The sequence below is a fragment of the Dermacentor variabilis genome, chromosome 3 (genome assembly GCF_050947875.1).
Source record: "Dermacentor variabilis isolate Ectoservices chromosome 3, ASM5094787v1, whole genome shotgun sequence".
Classification (NCBI taxonomy): domain Eukaryota; kingdom Metazoa; phylum Arthropoda; class Arachnida; order Ixodida; family Ixodidae; genus Dermacentor; species Dermacentor variabilis.
Window position 1 is genome coordinate 155180103 of NC_134570.1, and position 16133 is coordinate 155196235.

The window sequence follows — 16133 nt, forward strand, 5'->3', positions numbered from 1 at the left end:
ACGTCCTACTGGAGTGTCGGGAAGCCGAATCCGAAAGAAAAAAACATTTTCTCTTAGCATACCGCCACCACATCCCCCTTCATCCTGTTATGTTACTAGGTCCAGAACCACTCTTTGACACCAGCGCCGTCCTAGGTTTTTTGAAAGATGTTGTGTTGCATGTTATTAGCCCCACACGTTCGTAGCGCTTCCTCTCTGCAGAGGATGCCGCTGCGATAGTTATTTTGAATAGCACATGCCTCTAGGCCCTTGTGGTTCAAGGGCTCGGGTGAGGCAGTAGTGCTGTAACCAATTTAACATCTCGCATATTTTAAACAATGCATCATACTTTTACGATGGATTTTAATGTTCATAGTCATCGCCATAATTTTATAGAACGTAGATTTTACGCACTTTACAGCGACTATTTTTAGGCCACTTTACAGCCAAGTCACATCTTTCATAATACATCGTTAACGCTACCACTTGTCATGGCGCTCTTTGGCCAAACCTGGCCCTTGCGCCACAAAATAACACACATCATCATCATACTAATATTTCACTTGCTCAAGAAGGATTCGCGGGCTAGTTGGCTGGACATTCTTCGTTTAATGAAGGGCAGCGCATTTAATGAGACAAAGAATAACATTAAAACACACAGTCGCACAGCATCCGTGTGTCTTATATGTCTCATTAAGTGCGCTGTACGTCATTCAGTCAAGATTGTAACTATTCTTCTCCGCGCGCTTCGATCACGCTCTTCATCCTTCTGGCAAACTTTGTAATTCAAGCAGATGTCGTGGGTGTGCGCACGCAAGAAGTCATGCAGTGGTGTAATCGTAATCAGTTTATTTGTGTTTTCACAATCAAATATGTGCACTTTTCAGGCAACCCGAACTTTCGGATAGATATAACTGCAATTATTATTACAACTATTACTATAGTAAAAGCTGCTGGTATATATATGATGTGATCACGCAGTGCTGTTGTGTGCTGGTTGAGGCCATTCGTGTTCTTCGTATCAGCCTGCCAATTGACACAGAATACCGAAGAGAGACGACGGCTTTGAAAGGCCTAAACGATCGGTTTGTGAATGCAAGTGAAAACGTGTAACCTGAATATTCTAGTGCGCTATAATAGGGATGAGACGTAGGTGTCTCCACCGTATAATGATGTTATATATATTGAGGAGATATTTTCGTGGCAAAAAACAATCACTGAAAAATAATATTAGGTACCAGAAGCATGCCAAAGTACGCAGCGTCGGTGGAAAGGAGCAAGCCGGAAGAAAAGGAACTGTCACATTGCATCATGTTCTGCGTGCTCTACTAGAGATCAGCAGCGTGCTAAACCGCTCAAGATGTGCGATGACAACATCATTCAGCATAATCAGTGCAGTGATGATCAGTAGATTATCAGAGCTGTGCAGTGTGGCCTAACGGTGTACGAATATCCGAAACATTCGAATAAAAAAATCGAATAGTGTCCTAAATTCGATTCGGTCTACGAATCAAATGCTAATATTTTTCGCATACCTTTTGAATATATTTCAAACCGTTAACTGCGCCCAAAACTATTCCAAAAGTGTTCATCTTTCGATTCGGTTCACTTCTGGCATTATTCGGTTCGTATTCCGTTCGGTCCCAAAAACACTATTCGCACACCCCTACTTGCGTGTGTTTTGCGGAACAGAGTAGGTAAAGATGCGCTTCTCACTTTCTGCGTAATTCGACCTATAGCAGCTTCTCAAAATTTTTTCTTGAACGGCACGGAGGCACACCCTGCAGGGGGTTTGCTTAGCCATACATATAGGGTTAAGCCGATGGGATTAACCCGAACGCCTTATGCTTTGGTTGGTGCATTCAGTGACAGCGGCGGCCACGGCCAGCGACTGGTCTTGACCTGCTATTTTGCGACTCTAATCAGGCGCTGCCCAATTGAGTGTTCAGTCTTCGATTAATGGTTAGTAGCTTGTTCACTGTTCGATCATTGGTTAGGTAATTGTTTTATGTAGCAGCAGTATTGCACATATTACGTGTGTTTTATCGCTCTCAGATTGAGCCGAAGGCCGCGCAAGAGCTACTTGCACCGCAGCAAGGAACTCGGCGTGCCGAAAACGACTTTTTACAGGCGTTGGAAAGATGGCGAGGAGAGCGGGGATTGTTTCAGCGCACCGAGCAACGCAGAGCCGTCTACGTGCGTGGATGACGCACCGCCTTTCTGCGCAGGCGACGATGTGTCCCACGGACCCTCATCCGTCTGGTCTGAAGAAAGCTGTATGTTTCGCGAGGAAGCAGAAGTCTGCGACGACACAGTTGAGAGTGGATCGCCGCCACCTCTTATCGAAGAAGAAATATTCGTCACTACATTTGCTGCATTCAGCTCGGAAACGTTGCCAACCTTGGTACGTCGAAGAAAGGAGCTGCTGCTATGGCCACGTCATATGCAGTTACACATGGCTTGACGTGGACAGCGCTGGGCGATCTGGCTGCGCTGGTGAGCAGCATCACAGGAGCTGACGTGTTGTTACGCAACAAGTACGCATTTAGAAAGCTGTGGTCAACAAAGAAAGGCGACTTAATTACCAATTGGTACCTTTGTGATGTTTGTGAGGCTGTGTTGACAGTGAAAAACGGCAACACCTATGCACTGTCTATGGCACCAAAGAAAATGTCTCCTACGTGCACGCAAAGGGGCCATTTTTTGTCACTTTAGACACAGCAAGTAAGCTTAGCCTTCTCATTGACCGGATAAAGGAAAGCCTGGAAGAAGGGTTGTTGAGGAGAAGCCAGCCATGTGATGCTGTGAGCCAAGTGCTGCTTGCTTTCATGAGCTTAGCAAGGCTGAGAACTTGAGTTATGATGACTTGACTCTGACCATCAACACAGATGGAAGTCCAGCCTTCAAGTCCTCCAAGACATCAGTGTGGCCTCTACAAATTGTGGTGAATGAGCTACTACCTGCCACACGACTCCAAAATGCTCTTCTGACAGCACTATGGTTTGGGAGCACCCACCCAAATATGTAGACGTTGCTCGCAAAGTTTGTTGAGCAGGTAAAAAGTATGAAGCAAATATCATGGAATACTGCGTAATCTGCGCACAAATCTAGAGTATTTGTGCTGTGCTGTGAATACACCTGCACGTGTTGCCGTTTTTAACATGATTCAGTTGAACGGTCTGCATGGCTGCCCTCGGTGGTTCACGATGGCAACGCATAGAGAAGGTAAGAAATGTGCTGGTATCTCCAAACAGCTTTTATAATTGTAGTATTATTTACTGTAAATATTGTGTTTGAATGGTGTCTCTTGTATGCACACAGCAGTGTTTCCATTTTAATATTGCCAGTCTAGAATACCGGTGTAGAAGATGTAGCTGCACGCAAGGCAGCACACTATCAAGACAGATATTGGTCCTCATGACACCCAAGGACATGTGAAGCAATAGCAACTTTCAACACACAGCATGCTTTATATGGGATCTTGAGAATATTTGTGCAAATATTTTAGTTCGAAAATATTCACTGGAAAGTATGTTATGTGCAAAAAGCTGGGTTAGCTTGACTGTGGATGAAGTGATATAGAGAAGCTACATGTTTCTTAAAAAGTGTGGCAAAACATGCCACATGAGTGTGCATGCAGTAACACATGCAAGGCAGATGTAATTATTGCAAAAGAACAGTAATAAAGATACTGCAATTTCTAGTTTTCTATACCAAATGGTACTTTAGCTGACCACGTCGGAGAGGAAATTTGGAAAGCCAGTGTAAAAAATAAACATGCCTCGATAAAACTCATTTCTGCTGAGCTCTCTGTAAATGTGCTTATAGGTTCATTAGCTCATTTTGTGCTTATCATCAAATAAGCACAAGCATCTGTCGTGCCTGTTACAACATTTTGCAGTTTGTCCATGCAGGCAACAAGCACATAACAATCTAATTTTTATAACAGAAAGAAAAAAAACAGTACTGTTCTCGTTTTTCGTTTTACATTAAATATATTCTGTTATGAAGCTTGTTAGAGGTGATGGTTTCTTGTTATAGAAGAAGCAAGTACTCTGAAGTCTGTTGGTATTATTGTTACTTCAAGGGAGACAATTGGTAAGATGTCTGTCAATAGTTCCCTGCTTTCGGTCAGATATACTGCCTCTTTCACTCCAAAAAAATTTGTGTACATCTGCCAGCTGATTATGTCTGCTTATTCTCATGATGTCACAGCAAGGGCTCTTTGGTCTGAAGTCGTTGTTTCATGAACATACGGTAGCCAACCGTCCTGAATTTACCAAGACAGTCTCTATTTTTTGAGTAAATGTACCGAGTTGTGTCTTGATCCAATTTCGATGACCAAATGTGCCAACTTTGCTATCTTCTGTTTAATGGTAGAAAGGCCCTCCCCTTCCCCAGGTAGCACAAAAGAGATACGTAACGCTTTCGTAGCGTTTATCCAAGACGATAAAAACGGGTTAAAGAAGACACGAATGAGAAAACTTCGGCGGGAAAACGTCGTATATCTCTGCTAATGTCCGGCTTAATTACTTTCTTGAGACGATCTAGAACAGGTCTGCAAGACGTATTCGAAAAGCTGGTCTAGAAATAGGATTGGGAAAGACACAAGTAATCCCTTTGCCAAAACTATTCGTAACCAATTTCTAAACGTTTTTAGGACGTTATCAAAAAGCTGGTCTAGAAACGGTCTTGAAAGGTTTACGATCATCTGAAGCTAATTTTCGCGGGTGACGGGCGCGATCAGACATCGTTGTTCAAAACACGCGTTTAGTTTCGCCTCACGCGACTGGCCTATGCCGCGCAGACGTCGTCAGCCGCACCCGTTGGCACGGCCTAGGCCAATCGCGTGAGGTGAAACTGATCGGGCGTTTCGAACAACGATCTCCAATCGCGCCCCAGATGAGTAGAAGCGTCGGTGTTGACTGGAAGAGCCATGGCGCAGTGCCAAGCACTGTTCCCCGCATGGTCGGCGCATCCTCTACCAAGTCGCACGAAAATGAGCCTGTTAGGAATAATAAATCCTTAATACCGCCTTTAGTAAGCTACGATGCTTACAACCACAATGGGAATGACATCCTGCAAAGAACAAATGGCCACGTCTTGGCAGGTGGCCAGAACAAGCCCTTCATGCCAAGAGTGCATGAAATGAGAACATTGTGACAAAGCAAAAACACTTTATTAAAAGGTAATGCTTATGCAAGGTTTGAACAAACTGTGTGAGAAATGCAAATAGAAGTAAAAGTACATCAACAATGACAAAAGTCGCAGAAAGGATTCGTAATGAACTCGAAAGTGAACATTCACGAGCACATAAACAAAATTCCAAGTACACATACAAAAATGAACAGAAAAACCTGGAGTGTACTAAAATGTCTAATTTATCATAGTAAAGTGCGCGTGCTATTAGATGGACTAGAGTTATGCAGAAGTGACATCGGAGCGAATGGAAGAAGTAGACTGAAAAATGCAAGAGTGAATTGGATGGTAACTGCCTCCAAGCAATGTTACCAATCATCTAGAAGCTTGAAAAGAGCACAAAAAGAAATACCACCGCATACCATCATAAAACAATCCTGTGACAGAAATTAAAAAAATGGGAACAATGCAAAATTGGAAATATTGCCTTTTGGATATATCAAAGAAGATAATGGCGAGAAAAAATAACCATACAACAAAAAGGCAATAAAGTGAAATTAGTACAGAATAAATAAACGGGGGATTCAGTGTAACAAGTGAACGCTACTGTAGTACAGCGAACGATGAGACAGTAATGCTGCATCTTGCCACTCCAGAACGTAAGAAATGAATATGCAAGCCTCATATTAGAAACTTACATAAACATGGAAATAAACTGGAATGCACTGGAAGCTGCATTTGTGTAACAAAGGAAGCAATGGTCATAATAAATAGTAAGTGTTTTATCTAAAAAGCCCTTTACAAGAGGCAAAGTTGTACCTCTCTGGCAAAAATAAAGTTGCAACGAATAATTTGCAAACCAGCAAATACATTAATTAGCACACTGACATGTCAGACTTTGCGCACATCTCCATGAATGAATTAATGAATGTTTGATGTTTTGTGGCGCAAGGGCCAAGTATGGCCAAAGAGCGCCATGTCCGTGTTAATGGGCTTGCAGTGAGATCATGAGTTCGATGAAGTTGGTGTGACGTGGCTGTAGAGGGGCCTTAAAAACGGTCGCGCTAAAGTGCGCAAAATCTGTATAATAAGATTATGGCGATGACTTATGACGTGTACTATGAACATTAAGATGCATTTAAATAGAATGATAAGATGCGTAAAAATATATAAGGTTATAAGATATGCTCGAGCACTACTGCCTCCTTAGAGCCCTTAAAAAAACAAGGGCCTGGAGGCATGGGCTAGGCAAAACTGTTATCGCAGCGGCATCCTCTGGAGCGAGGATGCTCTACGAATTTCTTGGGCATATAACGTGTAGTACGACATCATTTAAGAAGCTCAGGACTGTCTTGGTGTCAAAAAGCGGTTCCTTACCAAGAAACATAACCGGGTGTAGAGGGATGTGATGTTTGTAAGCAAACGGAAAATGTTTCTTTCTCTCCGTTTCGGCTTCCCGACACTCCAGGAGCACGTGGAGGACAGTAAGCATCTCACCGCATCTACCACAGATTGGAGGTTCACTTCCAGTAAGCAGATAATTATGGGTGCCAAATGTGTGTTCTATTCTGAGGCGACAGAATAGGACATCTGTTCGCCGAGATTTTGTTGGGGAGGGCCAAAAACCTAACTGCGGCTTTATAACGTGCAGTTTATTATTTATCTCTGCGTCCCACATACGTTGCCAGTGGTTTCGCAGTTTCTTTCGTATGTAAGGTTTCAGATCTGTGAGAGGCACCAAATCAGTATTATTAACAGCAGGGATTGCAATTGACGTAGCCATCTGGTCTGCCAGGACGTTACCTTCGATTCCCCTGTGGCCGGGTACCCAGCATATGATGATTTGCTGGTTAGATAGATAAGCTTTGCACATGTCGGAATAGACCTCAGTAAGTACAGGATTTTTATGTTTGTAGGGTGACATTAAAGCCTTCACCAGATTTAGGGAGTCTGTATATATTACGGCTTTTTCGAGTTTTCCTTTCTTTATATGCTTTACAGCCGACCATATAGCGTAGGCCTCTGCCGTAAAGATACTTGTTTCTGGATGTAGTACATCGCATTCCGAAAAAGAAGGACCGACGGCTGCGTAGGATACTCCGGCATGTGACTTGGAAGCGTCTGTGTAGAACTCTGTGCACGAGTGTTTGTACTGAAGTTCTAGGAAATGCGTTCGAATTTCTACCTCTGGAGCATGCTTTGAAACTTTTAGAAAGGATACGTCACATTCTGTGATCTGCCAGTCCCAAGGAGGTATTAGCTTGGTTGGGCGCATTAAGCGGTGCTCCAGGAGTGGGACATGCATTTCATCGCTAAGCTCCTTCACACGCAGCGAGAAAGGCTGTCTTATAGACGGACGGTTGCGGAAAACTGTAGCATACGTCATATCGGTAATGGTATTAAAACATGGGTGTTCAGGAATGGAATGCACTTTAAGGAAATAAGTAAAGCTGACGTATGATCTCTGTAAGTGGAGCGGCCACTCATTCGATTCGGCATATAGGCTTTCGATCGGGCTTGTTCTGAAAGCACCAGTGGCTAGAAGGATACCTAGATGATGGACAGGATCCAGTATCCTTAGCGCGCTCGGGGCGGCAGAGTTATACACTACGGCCCCATAATCCAGTCGTGACCGTATTAGGCTCTTGTAGAGATTCATTAGACACTTTCTGTCACTACCCCACGTTGTCTTGGATAGAAGCTTTATTATGTTCATTGTTTTTAGACATTTTTCTTTGAGATATTTGATGTGTGGAATGAAAGTGAGTCTATCGTCAAGTATAATACCTAGGAATTTGTGCTCTTTGTTGATAGGAATTTGTTGTCCACACAGTTCAAAGCAAGGATCCGGGACCAGGCCTCTCTTTCGTTTAAAAAGTACACAAGAACTTTTGTGAGGATTGATTTTAAATCCGTTTTTCTCTGCTCATTTTGATACTTTGTTCAAACCATGCTGTACCTGTCTCTCGCACACTGTGAGGTTACAGGATTTAAAAGCTATTTGAATGTCGTCCACATAGATAGAGTAAAAAATGGCCGGAGGTAATGAAGCACGGAGCGTGTTCATCTTTACTATAAAGAGCGTGCAGCTAAGCACGCCTCCCTGGGGTACACCAGTTTCTTGTGTAAAAGGACGTGACAATACATTGCCGACTTTTACACGGAATGTGCGATTGGACAAGTAGCTTTCTATGAGGTTTATCATATTACCATGAATGCCCATTTCTGCCAAGTCTCTTAAGATCCCGTATCGCCACGTTGTGTCGTATGCCTTCTCCATATCGAGGAATATGGATAGGAAAAACTGTTTGTGTACAAATGCGTCACGGATGTTTACTTCAATACGTACAAGGTGATCAGTTGTGGAGCGCCCTTCCCTGAATCCACACTGATAAGGATCAAGTATTTTGTTCTGTTCAAGGAAATGGATGAGGCGCCGATTTATCATTTTTTCAAATACCTTACACATGCAACTTGTGAGGGCTATCGGGCGGTAGCTTGCCACTGAGGAAGGATCTTTGCCTTGTTTTAAAACAGGGACCACAATGGCTTCTTTCCATGCAGTAGGAAGGTACCCTGCGTCCCAGATAGTGTTGAAAAGTGTAAGTAGTGTAACTTGCGTGTCATTGTGTAAGTGTTTCAGCATTTCATACATGATTCTGTCAGATCCCGGTGCAGAGCTCTTGCATGCGCTCAAGGCAGCTCTGAACTCTGCAATACTAAAAGGACGGTTGTATGGTTGATTTTGACGACATTTTCTGTTGAAAGGCTTACGTTCTTCTATTTGTTTGTATTTGAGGAAGGATTGTGAATAATTTGTTGAACTTGACACGTTCTCAAAATACTCCCCAAGTGAGTCTGCCTGATCTTGCAGTGTATCGCCCTGTGTGTTTACCAGAGGGAGTGAATATGTTTGGCGCCCTCTAATCCTATTCACCCTGTTCCAGGCTTTGGCCTCATCTCTGAACGAGTTAATACTCGATAAAAACTTGTGCCAACTTTCTCTTTTGGCCTGTCGGCGGGTTCGCCTGCCTTGGGACTTTACTTTTTTAAAGTTCATAAGGTTCTCTGCTGTGGGAGAAGCGCGTAGCAACCCCCACGCCTTGTTCTGATTCTTACGGGCGATCCTACATTCGCTGTTCCACCACGGAACATGTCGTTTGCATGCCAGACCACTTACTTCGGATATGCATTTTGCTGCGGCATCTATTATGAATGATGTAAGATAATCCACAGCAGCATCAATTTCTAAAGAAGGAATGTCGGCCCATGAGATGCTGGTGAGAGTTCGAAATTTTTCCCAGTCGGCTGTGTCTATCTTCCACCTAGGAGCTTGTGGAGGATATTCGTTTTCTTTACATGTTCTTATCAGTATGGGGAAGTGGTCACTCCCGTAAGGATTGTTTGTAACTTCCCATTCGAGTTGGGGCAGTATGGATGGAGGAACTATGCTGAGATCAATTGAAGAGAAGGTTTTGTTTGCAAGACAGTAAAATGTGGCTTCTTTCTTATTCAGGAGGCACGCACCAGAAGAGAAAAGGAACTGTTCAACAAGACGACCTCGCGCATCTATACGAGAGCCGCCCCACAGGCAACTGTGCGCATTGAAGTCGCCAAGAACAACGTAAGGTTCAGGCAATTCGTCTATAAAGGACTGAAATTCATGTTTGTTTAAATTGTAATGTGGGGGTATGTAAAGGGAACAAACGGTAATGAGTGTGTTTAGGAGAACCGCTCGAACCGCCACTGCTTCAAGAGGCGTTTGTAGCTGTAAATGTTGACACGCAACGCTTTTATGGATGACAATGGCAACACCGCCCGATGATGCGACACCATTATCGCGATCTTTACGAAAGGTTATATACTGTCGGAGAAAGTTTGTGTGTTTTGATTTTAGGTGTGTTTCCTGTAAACACAGCACTTTTGGATTGTGTTGGTGGATGAGTTCTTGTACATCGTCAATGTTTCTCAGAAGACCTCTGACATTCCATTGTATGACTTGTGTATCCATATTTAATGCAAAATGGTGCTGTGTATACGGAAACAGAAATTATGAATTAGATTACAGAACCCTTGCGCGGCCCTGTAACCGGGATTTTGCCTTTTTTGGAGCGTTCGAGGGAGCCTCGCCGCTCCTTAGGCGCTTGGTGCGCCGTGGGGATAGGTGTTGTGTCCATTGCCTCTTGTGAGGCGCCGGACACGCGCTCTTGAGAGCGAGAAGTTTTTCGAGAGTCTCACCTCGGAAGGCGAGAGCCCTGCGCCCACGAGCCCGGAGGTCGATGGGGCTCCCTGTGGAATTTGGCTGCGCCGGCTGTTGCCAGCGCTAGGAGGGGCCGGGGAGGTCGAGGCAGCCTCGGCTGCGCCTACCTTCGTGGCCGCTATCGGTACTGCGGGATCGCTGCGTGTAGCGCAGGTTGCCGCAGATAACTCTTGTGGGGCCGGCAACCCAAGGGTAGCCTGGCCTGGTCGCTGGTTGGATGGAGTAGGCTTACCTACTTCCACCCTGGGGGCAGGAGCCAAAGGTACCTGCTCGCTGCACGCGGGCTGGGTACTTGCCATTGGCCGCTGCGACGCTGCCCCCCGGCGCGCCGCATCACCGTAAGGTGTGTTGTGGAAAGGTGAGCACCGTTTACGGGCTTCCTTAAACGAAATATTTTCCTTGACTTTAAGTGTGATTATCTCTTTTTCTTTCTTCCAGTTCGGACAAGAGCGTGAGTAGGCTGGATGGTCACCACTGCAGTTCACACAGTGAGGTGTGCCACTGCAGTTGTCGGAGGGGTGGCCCTGGACTCCACACTTTGCACAAGTTGTTTGACCACGGCAGCTCTGCGAGCCATGGCCGAACCTCTGACATTGGAAACACCGTCTAGGGTTGGGGATGAATGGTCGAACATTTAACCTGATGTATCCTGTTTCGATGGTTTCTGGCAGTACGCTGGATGAAAATGTTAGGATAAGATGTTTAGTGGGGATTTCCTTGTTGTCTCGTCTAATTTTAATAAGTTTTACGTCAGTAACATTTTGTTCTTTCCACCCTTCCAGGAGTTCAGTTTCTTTCAAGTCTAGGAGGTCTGCCTCTGACACGACTCCCCGTGAGCTGTTCATTGTTCGGTGTTGTGAAATTGAAATTGGTATGTTACCAAATGTCACAAGACTGCCAAGCTTCTCGTACTGATGTTTCTGAGGGATCTCAAGGAGAAGGTCCCCGCTAGCCATTTTCGTTACCTTATAACCTGACCCTAAGGCTTCGGTCAAAGATTTTGCTACGGTGAATCGCGAAATGAATCTGGCTTGCTTTTCAGGATTTTCACTATGGACAACATGGTACTTCGGGTAGTTCTCTTTTATGCGGGTCAAACATGTGCTGAAGTCTTCGGTGCGTCCCCTCTTCTGAGGGTGACGATCAAGTAGGCGGGGAAATGCGGGTGTTCCCATGGTATTTCAGTTCGTTTTCGGCAGCAATGGCGGCCACCCACCACGGAGCCCAACATGGGGACGCTGCAGGTCTTAACGCATAAGGCTGCAAGCGCCAACCGTACATTGCCACTATAACCTAATATATTTTACCCAAGGGAGGGCAGATACACAAGGTTAACCCTTGCCGCCGTGAAGAAAGGAAGTAATAAGAAGTGAGAAGAAGACAGGAAAGATGTAAAAGTGGGAGAGAAAGACGAAGATTGGAGAGGAGGACAGGAAAAGGCGACTGCCGATTTCCTCCAGGTGGGTCAGTCTGGAGGTGCCGTCTATGTGAAGCCGAGGCCGAAGAGGCGTGTTGCCTCCGCCGGGGGGCCTTAAAGGTCCAAACGCCCGGCATTGGCTCAACCTCCAGGATCCCCTTTTCCCCAGACACGGCTAAGCCGCGCACGGCTACACGCGGGAGGGTCCAACCCTCGTGTGCTCGGGTACGTGGTGGCGCAACACACCAAACGCCTGCTGACACAGACGCCCCTGCGGGGGCGCACATCTCCAGTCTCCTAAAGTAAAAGAAAGCACTCTGAATGAGAAAAACGTTTAACACATGTAGCCCAGAGCAAATTCTTTGCCAGTTCACTCACACTTTCACATCCAAAAACATTTGCCACAAAGTCCAGGCACCGTTCCACTGATGTTTACCAATTCACCCCAATTTTCGCGTCCAAAAATATTTGGCACACAGTCCAGGCAGAGCTTCATAGATAAACAGCTTGAGAGCACCCTACTGATTATTGTGCAGTCCCGCTGCTGGAAATATAACTGCCGCACATGCTGGTAGTGGTTTTAATGTAGACACACTTGCTGCCCTGGACAGGTATGCTCAGATATCTGCACTGGTGCTCCATTTTGTCGAAGTAGACACATTGATGCACTACGCTGGTAATTGAAATGTTTTGAATGCACAAGTATTGGCTTCACCAGAAAGACTTGCCCACATACCACCACTGGCATATATATGCACATGCTCTTTACTCAGTAGCATTGAACTTAAAGTGTTCCCTATGTGGGAGCCATGTGTAAAACCGGTGTCACACGACCACTCTAGATCACGATCAAGCCCGATTCGGATCGAAATTATCGATGCGACTGGCTCACTCTCGTAGCTTGCATATAGGAGGCAATCACGACCGAGAAATTCGATTTGTAACGGACTGGATAGCGGCTAAAAGAGCCCCGTGTGAAACCGGTATCAAATATTGCACAGAAGTACGCTAGGAAAATGTGTTGCACAAGGACAAAGAACTGCGACATGCTCTGTTGTGGGAAGCGTGCGAACAGAACACATGTATATATATATAAAAAAAAACTGCGAGAGCGCTTCGCGAACTCCATGCGCACACATGGCACCCGCACGAACTCGGCAGGCCGCCGTAAAGCGCGAAGGGCGCAGAGCGTACATTCTGACACATGTCCCAAACTGCAAACAATCGTACTACCTAAAGCATACGAGTTATTTTATACCAAAAGCATACTCGACTCACGTATGCAGTATCCAGAAGCGAGTTATGCAGCGTACATGCTGTATCCATTCGCCAAATAGTAAAATTGATAACAAGCACAAAGCTACAAGGGACACAATACATTACTACCATTTGAGGCTTCAAATAAAATCGAATTTGGCCGTTTCATATATTGGACACAATATATGGACACATGTGGTACCCGGTAATACCATGAAATACCCATCACGTGGGTAAAGGGGCGAAAACACAATCGAGAACCTGAAGCGCAAACGATAAAAGCACGGTATGGTGCACGCAAAATTCTGTCAGTGCGCTGTAGCGCGAGGGAAGAAAATAGGGCGAGCACTTCACCTCACCTTTTGGGATACCGCACTAGTACTGAATCATTAAAAAAAAGCCTGTTTGAACCAGTTCCCTTGTCTGCAACACTCTTGCTAAACGGGAGACTAAAATACCACGATGACTGCTCAATTGCGGAGATCGGCAAGGTGCGCACAGACAGAAATTTTGCCGCCTTTCTTCGCGTTCTGCAAAATGCTTTCTTGTTAGGATCACGCATAGCGGCCGACCCCGACGCTAGCGACACACAGGCACGATTTCGTCCCTCTAACTTTCGTCCTTATACTTCCCTTAAAGCCTTAATTACAGCGTCAGTGAAAAGGCGCCTCACAGAACATGACAATGAACTTGAAGAGCTGATTAGTGCCCTCCACTCCGCGCCCTCCAATTGAAAACACTACTGATTTCCAAATTAAACTACACAAACGGATCGCACAACCCAAACTAATCACAGAACGTCGTTTTCTTGACGGCAAAGCCCTGCAACACTTACATGACAAAGGGCAGCGGCAGCACATTCAGAACAGCCGCTATCATACCACAGCGCAATGCAAGTGCGATAACGCTATTATGCCCGGCTCAAACAGATCGCACAACCCAAACTAATCACAGAATGTCGTTTTCTTGACAGCAAAGCACTGCAACACTTACATGACAAAGGGCAGCGGCAGCACATTCAGAACAGTCGCAAACAGACCATAGTGCCATGTGAGTGCGATAACGCAACTATGCCCGGCTTCACGAATAACGTGGCCGCCTTGGTCACATATTTTAAAACACTACTGATTTCCAAATTAAAACCACACAAACATATCGCACAACCGAAACTGATCACAGAATATAGTTTTCTTGACAGCAAAACACTGCAACACTTACATAGCAAAGGGCAGCGGCAGCACGTTCAGAACAGCCGCAAACACACCACAGCGCAATGCGAGTGCGGTGACGCGACGACGCCATGACGACGCGACTGTGCCCGGCTCGCCCGGCTGCCCGGCATCACGAATCACGTGGCCACCTTGGTCACATGATTTGACGACGGTATCGCCACCTTGCGCAAGGTTGGATCGCGTTGATGGGTTGTTGAATATTGTAGAAGCCACTAAGGAGGCTTACGCGCCGTGGCGTGGCGGTGGCGTTTTGAGTCGTTTGCAAAACGTATTCACCCCTCGTTTTTAAGCTGTCTGGCTTCCAACGTTATCAAAACGTATTCACCCCTCGTTTTTAAGCTATCTTGTTTGGAACGTCTTTGATGCGTCGATTTTGGTCAAAAATTCGTTTCAGACGTTGAATCCCTTAATACGACGTTTTCAAGACTGTGTGCTACCTGGGTCCATTCCAGCTTCGTACACTATTCGAGAGTTGGCAAACCTATGTGAAGAAGTTTGCATCAAAAAAATACGGACAGCTGCCGAGAGTCTTTGTGATAGTGTTTGTGTTCACACACCTGCATTAAGCTTACATAAACCTTACGATGCTGCGGCTTCACGTATCCATTAAACGCAAACAGCATTATGTTGCTACTAAAATTAATTGCACCCTGGTGCATCTTGAAGTACTATGACTTTATTGGTGGCAAGTACACCAGCATGCTTTGCAAAGACACGCATTCAGGTGTCAATTGGTAGCAGTGGCGTAGCCAGAACTTTCGGCCGGGGGGGGGGCTCACGCTTCAGCTTGGCCTCCTCTTTCAGAGGAAGCTTTATCTCGGATGCTCCTATCTAAATACATGTAGAAGGTGAATTAGTTTTTCTCGGTAACCACTGCACAAAATTTCATGATGTTTGTTGCATTAAAAAAAACTTTAATGCCAAATTCTTCTGCTTTCTAATTTTCCATTTAGGTTGTCAATTTTTTATTAAAAATTGGCACAAATCTCAGCTTTTCAGAAAACGAAACAATCACATGTAAAGCTCTGTAACTCAACAACGAAAAATATTATCACAATTCTGTGAATTGCATCTAATAGTACATCTACAGCGGACAAAATTGATAGGTTACAAATGAATCTCAAACAATTTGGCATTATCGAAATACTGCTGTTTAGAACACTTGTGCATCACATAACTAATTCACGTGAGATACAAATTGACATACCCAATTTGTCAGCTTTGACCCTTATAATAGAGGCCGCTTCAAGAACCGCGATATCTGGTTTTGATGAAGAGCTATTAGTTCGTTTTTATTCTATTTTATTATTTTATTATTATTTATTTTCTATTTTTTTCGCACTTTCAAATTTTTCAAAATATTTTAAACAAAATTCGGGCGCTACATCGAACTTCCGCTTCCAACAGATACTAGAAGTTAACTTTCCCAAATTAAACAAATTCCATTAAAAGTGATCCAGGGGTTATCTCAGAAAAGCGTTTCTGCGTTTTACATTTATTTGAATAGCCGGCGTCAGAGTTGGGCCCGAGCTAAAGCTTCCTCTTAAACAATTTGTCGAGAGATCAAATACATGAATAATAACTGCATTGCCATTGCCAAAGATGCTGCAAACGGATTCTTGATCGCTACGCACTGTCGAAACAAGTAATATATGTATGTTTTAATAAAAAGATATACTCGTATGTGCCAGAAATTGCGCTCAAAATAATTGATATCAATTCTTCCATGTTTTTGTCTATTTAATAAGTAAATAAAATATCACACGATATCAGTTCGAAACCAACAAAGCAGTGCATGCCACTGATATGAAAAATGTAAAGGCCATGAAATGAACAAGTTGAGGACAAA